The following is an 8,509-nucleotide window of genomic DNA, read 5'->3' on the forward strand; positions in this document are numbered from 1 at the left end:
TGCATACCTTCCCTCCCTCTTTCATCTCCTCCTTCCGTCCTTTCTTCATTTCCATCCTCTTTCCCTCCTTCCTTCAGAATCATGTCTTAGTAACTTGTTGCTGAACAGATCTGAACGTGGTTCCGAATTTAGTCCATGACTACGGTAACCATGAGGCTAGTTGTATACCAATGAAATCATGTCATTAATATGATGTGAAAGAGGACGTTATGATGGTACACTGAATTCACAGTCAGCTGACCAGATACTTTCCGAAGTAGACTGTTGAAATTGTTATCTTCTTTACTGTAACGTGTACACACTTGCTTCATTCAATTGTCAGGATTTTGGTCATTTTAGCTTTGACAGAATCCTAGCTGAACTAAAACTCCAGTAGGTTTCAGGAGGGCCTTATGGTCACCACTGAAACAAAACCAACTCACCTGCTACTGTTGTCTCACCATCAAGGGAGTGAAGCTCTGTGTGTGTGCAAAAAAAATGTTTGTGTGTGGGTCTATTTGAAGGATTTTTGGGGTATTAAGGTATCGGGTCTATTTGACGTTTTGCTACTTCTAACTCTCTCTCACACACGCACACACACACAGACACACACACACACACATCCTGGACGGACACCCTGTATGTCTCCCATCACACCTCAATACTGTAAAACAAAGAGACAAGGGGCAAAGGGAAAGAAGAGAGAGAAAGTGAAAGATAGGGAGAGAGTGATGAGGGACAGAGAGAGAAGCAGGGGGGAGGGAGAATAGAGAGAATACAAAGATAAAATAAAAAGAAAAGATAGAATAGAAAGATAGAATAGAGCCAGAGAAAAGAGAGATAGAGCAGGTTTGTGTACGAGAAGCAGGCTATAACAGACTGGAGTTCCAGTTTCTTTCTAAATTGGCCGTGCTCTATTTTTCAATAAATCTGGGTTGAGATGTTCTGGAAGAACGAATCTCAGGTCCCAGTCTGGAAACGGGCACCGGTGGCGGGAGGGTTGGCACGCCCAGCGTTAACCCTCGCATGGCTGGAGGGAGCAGAAGCACATGTGAGAAACAACCACAGTGTACAGAGGAGTAAATGAACGTGATGAACAGATTATTGTTTAGTGGTCATAGACAGTGTGGACTCTCAACATTGTTTGTGCTTGGTGAATGGATGACATTGATATGACCTTTGCTACCTGTCACCTGATCCCACAACCTAACACACACTCCTGTCCCTGTGTGTGTGTGTGTGTTGTCCTGTTTGAGCATTTCATCACGGCTCCTTTAAAAACAGATGCACTACCCCCCGTATAAATGTGGTTCAGAAAAATAATTACAGGCGGCTTCTCAAACGCGTCATCAGTGTTTGGAATCGGCTGATGAACATTGTGATTAGCTACAGAGTTTGCGGATAGAGAACGGGCCTTGACTCAGGTATGGAAAGAATGCTGGGTGAAGGACATCTGTGGAGCGTCACAAAGGGAAACACAAGCATGGAACTGCCTTGTGAAAGAAATGCATTCCGTCCGGAACAGCATTCCGTTTTTAAGTATGGTCTCCTGCAGAGAGGGCATGCTTGCAATTCTGGCACTGGAAGATCTGGAGGGCTTATCAAAATGCTAATCAGTTTCCAGAAGCCATTGATCACTAGATACTGGTCCATAACTCCAGCTGTCCCTCCATCTCAGCACCCAGAGCCCCAACCATCACATACTGTGAGTGTCCACTCATATCTCATGCAGCCTCATATCCCATTCAATTCCACTGCCCCCACATGGGCACAAAGATCTATCTGACGTCAGCTAAATCGAATATTCTCGAGTTTGTTTGGCGAGTTTGTTGTTGCATTACAGTCCTAATATTTACTCCAACCACCCGCCCCTCCATCCCCCATACCTCTCTAGAATAGAGCGGGCAGAGCAGTGAAACGGGCCGAGGTGATTAGCTTACCAGCAGCACCTTGTCCAACAATCACATTATGGCGAGTGTGCTGGGGTGTGCAGTACCCTGTTTGAATTAACATCGAAGGGGGCGAGGGGTGAGGGGGCAAGGGGTGTGTGGGCGAGAACAGCAGGCAGCATCTATGTCCTGGAGTGGAGCTGGAGCCGTATCCTGTCGTTCCTGATTGGTGGGCAGAAAACACGCAGCCACCCCACGGTCAACTGATTGCCCCTCACAGCACCTGACCCCTCCAGTCTGGGGTGGGGGATGGGCACGGCTCACGAGTACAGCAATTATTTGTAGATCAAGAGGTCCCAGGTTTCATTTCCTGCCCAGTGTATCGCTTTGGTTAAAAGCATCTGCCAAATGAATGCACTACACTTTACGCTTCGACAAGTACCACTGTTCGGCAGTTTTAGTTATAAGAGCAGCTGGCAGCGTCCTAAACCAGGTAGTTGGAGACCGTGCATTGTGTTTTTTTAATTGGTCCGACTTGACACAGAGTTGACCCGCCAACATTGAGACAGCACATCTCTGTGGTAGGTGGATCACACCATCTTCTAAACCATCTATTTACATTTATTCAAGAGAACTCTGATTCAAAATGAAACTAGAGTTAAGACAAAAAATATATATTTCAATTGGTTTTGATGTGTGTCACTGACTGACTGGTTGAATCAGCTTGTGAGACTTTTTTCTTGACGGTCAAAACGATATAAAAATGTTGCAGAAGTAAAATATCCTTGAGTGAGCATGCTCAGCACAAGGAGGATGTTGACTTCGACTCTAAGCAGTCGTAGTGCCGGCTGTGCCTGTGTTGGAACTTGCTGTCAAAGCTGGCTAATGTTGCAGACCTGGAGGACATGTAGGATTTATGTTGTTGATTATACTCCTGAATTATTCAGTTGGCACTCCCTGCATGTCTGCCTGCTATCACTCTCATATAGTCAATGAGACTCTACCCTATGTTGGTACAAGGTCCGTACACTGTACAACACCACAAATCTTGGCTAGGCCTACACAATATCCAAGGTTGGGTCTTGGAGTACACATTTCCAACACAAAAATGGTGTATCCCGCTCTGTACTACAGCCTACCAGCCTAGAACTGGGCTAATAAATGTGAAAAAAGAATTTGTGGCAAATCTTTTCTGGCTCATATTTTTTCGGCTCCAATTATTCGTGAATTCAAAACCAACACATTTGGTGTTGTTTACATTTCAATATTAAGTATTCAATGCCTTTTGAAATTCAAATATTCTGTCACTGATTTGCTGCGATCAGAATTCTCTTCGGCTCAAATGTTTTCAGCTCAAATTTCCCCCCGAAATTTTCGGCCTAATTTTTCTGGGGATTTTATTTTTTGGCCTCAAATAGTTTCACCTCATTGTTTTTGCCTCAAATATTTTCGCCTCAAATGTCACCATTCAAACTTGATCAGCCTGAATTTAGTTCTATTAGAACTTCTGAAACACATTTTTTTTGTTAGAATGTTTATGACATGAATTTTACTGTTCAAATTTGAGCAACCTGAATTTCCGAATTTGAACCCAATGGTTTTAACAGTGGGGGTCGGCCCCAATTTCGTAATTTAACCTGGGTTACGTCACTAAGTTTCCCCGAACCTGTGAACCTGTGTTCACCTGCTATGTTAGCTAGGTTCATCTTCTATGTTAACTGTGTTTACCTGCTATGTTAGCTAGCTTTATCTGCAACATTAGCTAGGCTCATCAGCTATTAGCTAGGTCCACCTACTACTGGACATCTGGGTGTAAGGTGTGTCCATGAGCAGAGGCGGGGATGTTTGAGTAGCCTATGAGGTTTTGCGATATTGCAGGAAGACGTCCTCATTCTGCTAGTTTCTAGGTCAGGGTGACACAGTACGTTGTAGGGAGAGAGAGAGAGGGCGGGCGGAGGAGAAAGGGAATGTGGGGGAAAGAGAGAGGAGTGGAGTGAAGGAGAGAGAATGGAGGGAAACAGAATGAGAGAGGGGATGTGGAGAGGAGATTCTAATTATTCTTTGTCCGCTCTGTTCGGGCGGCTACCTTCCTGGTATGAAGGAGAGAGAGAGAGAAGAGGAGGGAGATTGGAAGAGGGTTGGGAGGACATTGGGGAGTGGAAAAAGAGGAGATATAAGAGGTACAGAAGGAGAAACAAGGGACATGTGGGTGGAGTGGGAGGAGCAATAAAAAGAAAGAGAGAGACAGAGAGAGAGAAAGAGAGAGAGAGACAGAGAGAAAGAGAGAGACAGAGAAAGAGAGAGAAAGAGAGAAAGAGAGAGAGAGAGAGACAGAGAGAGAGAGAGAGAGAGAGAGAGAGAGAGAGAGAGAGAGAGAGAGAAAGATGGGAGGAGGGGATTAATCTGGAGAGAGCACCTTTCAAAGACAACTCAATGTCACCTCAGGCCTGCCATTGAGCAGAGGGGCAGAGAGCTTCTGGTCCAATCACATGCAGTGAAACACTACCCCTTTCCCCCTACTGGCTGACTACCGTCAACCACTGAGGTTGCAGCATGGCTGGCTAATGAGCACTGCTACATCTGCAGCCGGTGGTGATGGATGTGGGGGTTACCAGCTAACGTCCTCGCCTCAGCAGGAAACTATCACTGAGAACCAAGACCAAGACAAAACGTCCACAGTACTCCTACTATACCAATAGTAAGCTATTTACATTAGCAATGCCAACTCTAAGCTCTTCAATGGAAACGTGGAATCAATGGAATAGAATCACCCCCAACAGACCATTTAGAGCAGAAACACCTAGGGTGCCACAGTGATATACTAGTAACAAAGACACTTCTGTTACGTAAACACTCGCAGGGTTGTCAAACACTGTGTCTCTGTAGTTGACTGTAGTCAAGCAGATTCATAATTTCTTTCTCCTTTTTGGCTGTGCTAGAGTGTGCTGTGTTTGTGATGCTTGGAAAAGCTTGTGGTTTGTTAGTGTGTGTGTGAGTGTGTGTGTGAGTGAGTGTGTGTGAGTGTGTGTGTGATGGAGGGGGGAGTGATCGATGGAGCATGCTCCCTCTCACCACTCCACAAGGCTGTCGATACACAGACCCTCTGAGTGATGCCACTGACCTGCTAGCTACAGTAATGGCCGCGCGTGTGTGTGTGTGTATGTGTGTGTGTGTGTGTGTGTATGTGTGTGTGTGTGTGTATGTGTGTGTGTGTGTGTGTGTGTAAAAGTTACAAGAGGAATAGAAAGAAATAGAGAGGTGAGGAGGCAAGGGAAGATAAGGTAAGAGAGAAAGAGGAAAAAAAGGTGAGAAAGGAAGAAGGAAAGAAAGAGGGAGAGGTGAGGGAGGATGACAGATGGAGAGAGCGAGTAGAGTTGAGGTACCACTGTGAAAGGATGAAGGTGAGCCAGATCTCCTCTGACTGCTCTCCCAAGGGGAGCTAGAAGTTGCCACACACACACACACACACAGACACACAGACACACACACACACACACACACAGAGGGATAGAGACACACAGACACCTGCTGATATATCCTGATGGGCTTATATAACAGTGCTGCCAACACACACTCACACACACAAACACACACACAAACACACACACGCACACACACAGGTGAAGATGCAGCAGACTCGAAAATAGTCTTTGCTTGTTTTGACTGGCTAGGATCTTCTCCCCACATTCCCAATTGATGTCTGATCTCTTTTCTAATCTTCTGTGTCCATTTAATCTAATCTCCTCTGATCACTGATATGATTCTACTGAAGGTGATTCGACTGGTTACTCTAATGCAAACACATGTACAGTCTGAGCCCAAATCTTGTATTGTGCACAGACCAGAATCAGAATCAGAATTGTGTTTACTGTAATCGCCAAGTAAGTGGTTACAAACAAGGAATTTACTTTGGTGGGCAGGTGCATACAGTGAACATTTAAACATAATGAACAAAAGGCAAATACAACTAAATAAATTAAACTACTGGCAGAGCTATACAATATAGCATATACAAAAAATACAATATAATATAAAATAAAAATACAATATATTAAATAAAAAATAAAATAATATAGAATAAAAGTAATACTGATTATGTTAAAGTGACAGAGTGTATGAAGTAAAGTGACAGAGTGTCAGTGTCAGTTTTGGGCCTTGTTAAGAAGGCTAGCAGCGGAATGAAAGAAACTGTTCTTGTGGCGTGAGGTTTTGGACCTGATGGACCGCAGCCTTCTGCCGGAGGGGAGTGGCTAAAACAGACTGTGTCCAGGGTGGGAAGACTCGTCCACCATCTTCCTGGCCCTCAAGGTGAGCAGGTCCATCCCAGATGTGTGGTGTATAGAGCAGTTGAGACTCTGGAGTTCAGTAAAGTATGTGCATTTAGTTGGCGTTTAGTGTGTGGAGTTTAGTTTGCTTGCTATATCATTGGAGTTCATCACAGTATGTGAGTTTGTGGTGTTTAGTGTGTGGAGTTAGTGCGTGTTTCGTGCGAGTGTTCAGTGTGTTAAGTTCCGTGCATGTGTTGAGTCAGTGTGAGTCAGTACAGTACCGGTATGTGTGTTCAGATTGTAAAGTTGAATGTGTGAGTGCAATTGGTTGAATGTCTCAACTTGGCTTGGTAAGGCTGTACTATTACTACAGAACAGGCCAGGATTAGAGGAGTAAAAGACATTTCCTTACATAATCCCCACGAGCAACATGCTGCGTGTGTGTACGTGTAGACATGTATTTTTGTGGCTGAATGCTGCAAACAACACTGATTGCGTGCCTACTGATTTACCGTCAGTCCTAGCTTGAGTTGCGTTAAACAGGAGAAGCACCTGTGAACAGCTGTTTGATTCACCCTCTCAGCGTCAGTCATTTTATAGATGCCTCGTGGAGCGTACTCCTTCCTTCATCCTGGTCACATGGCTTGGCTTCTCCAGCCAGATTCTCCTGGAGAGATTTCTACCTGTCAGCGGAATGCAAAACCGCCCCTTCAAGACCTTGATGGAACCAATCTCTGCCCCCAGACCAGGTGTACAGGGTTACCATGACAATGCTGAATCAGGTCTAATGAGCCCTCTAGACTCCAGCGGAGTCCTGAATACGTTTGGGTCTTTAACATCACCACCTCAAACATGGTTTTTGGATAGTAATAGATTTGGTGGCTTGTTCCCGGGTCTTTTCGGCACAGTCTCTCACTCAGATTAGCCACACTGATGTCCAGCATGCCATGTACACTGTCACATGTTAGCATTTCACTTTGGAAATATGTAAATCAACACCTTTACCTATGCTGTACATTGCCTACACACCAAGCTGCCAACTTTCGGACACGGTATAGTCAGCTTGTGGACATGCCCTGGGCCACCACATAGCAGCACTAGGAGCCTGCACTAATGCCCAGCGGACAGATCCATTTCACTGTAATCACACACATTCACACACAGACCAATGTGAGAGCTCCCTAGAAGAGACAGATCACCTCTTAGAAGAGGCTGCAGATTAGGAAGCGAGAAGGATTGGGTGGAGATGGTGAGAGAGACAGAGATAGTGAGAGATGATAATGGTGGGAAAGAATGAGTGTGACAAGATAATTAGAGATTATAGACAGAGAGATGTCTTGATAGAGAGATGGACCGATGTAAAGAGAAGACAGAAAAATGGAGGGATTGGGAGGGAGGAGAGGAGATAGATGGAATAAACTTGCCTAGCCCGAAAGGCTGCCGGCAAATCTAAGCCACACCCAGTTTCCCCACATCCCCTCTCCAATTGGTGGAACTGCAGAATCCCAGCAACAGTCTGCCGTCACTCACCTCCCTCCCTCCGTCCCTCCCTCCTTCCCTTCCTCTCTTCCTCCCTCCCTTTCTCCACAAAGAGGTTTGCCAGTGAATGAAGTGAGTCAGGCTTGAGCTGAAGAGGAGATTGAGAGAGAGAGAGAGAACGAGAGTGTGAGAGAAAGAGTAGCAGCCACTGTCTGCCATCACCCCAGCGACCAGACCGACACAGGAAGAGCAGGGCAGAGGAAGGGGAGCTGGAGGGGGAACCAGCATCTACATCGACCATGCAACCTGGAGCTGACGTCCACATCAACACAGCAGCCACAACAACAGCAGAAACAGCAACAACGACAACAACAACAACAGAAACAGCACTCTCTGTTCAACTGTAAGCTTTTTTTCCTTACATTTCAAATTTTGTTTATTCAGAGACCTCTTTTATTTTTCATTCAACTCCGGCTGGATGTCTGGCTGAATGGCTGAGTGGCTAACTGATTACCTGACTGTCTCACTGGCTGTATAACTTGCTGGCTGGCTGGTTTACTAGCTAGCTGACTGATTGCTTTGCCTCTCTTCAACTAAAGTTGCGGAAGCTGGTCCAGTCTGGAGGAGCTGGGTTGAAGACAGCCTCCCAGCCCTGAGGGGAGAGGAGCGGGAGAGAGGAGGAAGAGACGAGGAAGAGAGGAGAGGAGGAAGAGAAGAGACTGAGGGAAAGAGGAGAGAACAGAAGACGGCGGAGAGAGAGAGAGAGGGAGCAGGAAGACGTGGAGTGTGTGTTTCTGTTTGCTCCGGGGGCTGTGAAGTTCTGCCAAGACGCCGCGTGCCGTGCTCCGCGTGAAGAATGCCCAGACACGCCTGGCCAAGCCGGCCGAGCCGGCG

This window comes from Hypomesus transpacificus, chromosome 9 (genome assembly GCF_021917145.1).
Source record: "Hypomesus transpacificus isolate Combined female chromosome 9, fHypTra1, whole genome shotgun sequence".
In the NCBI taxonomy this organism is placed as follows: Eukaryota; Metazoa; Chordata; class Actinopteri; order Osmeriformes; family Osmeridae; genus Hypomesus; species Hypomesus transpacificus.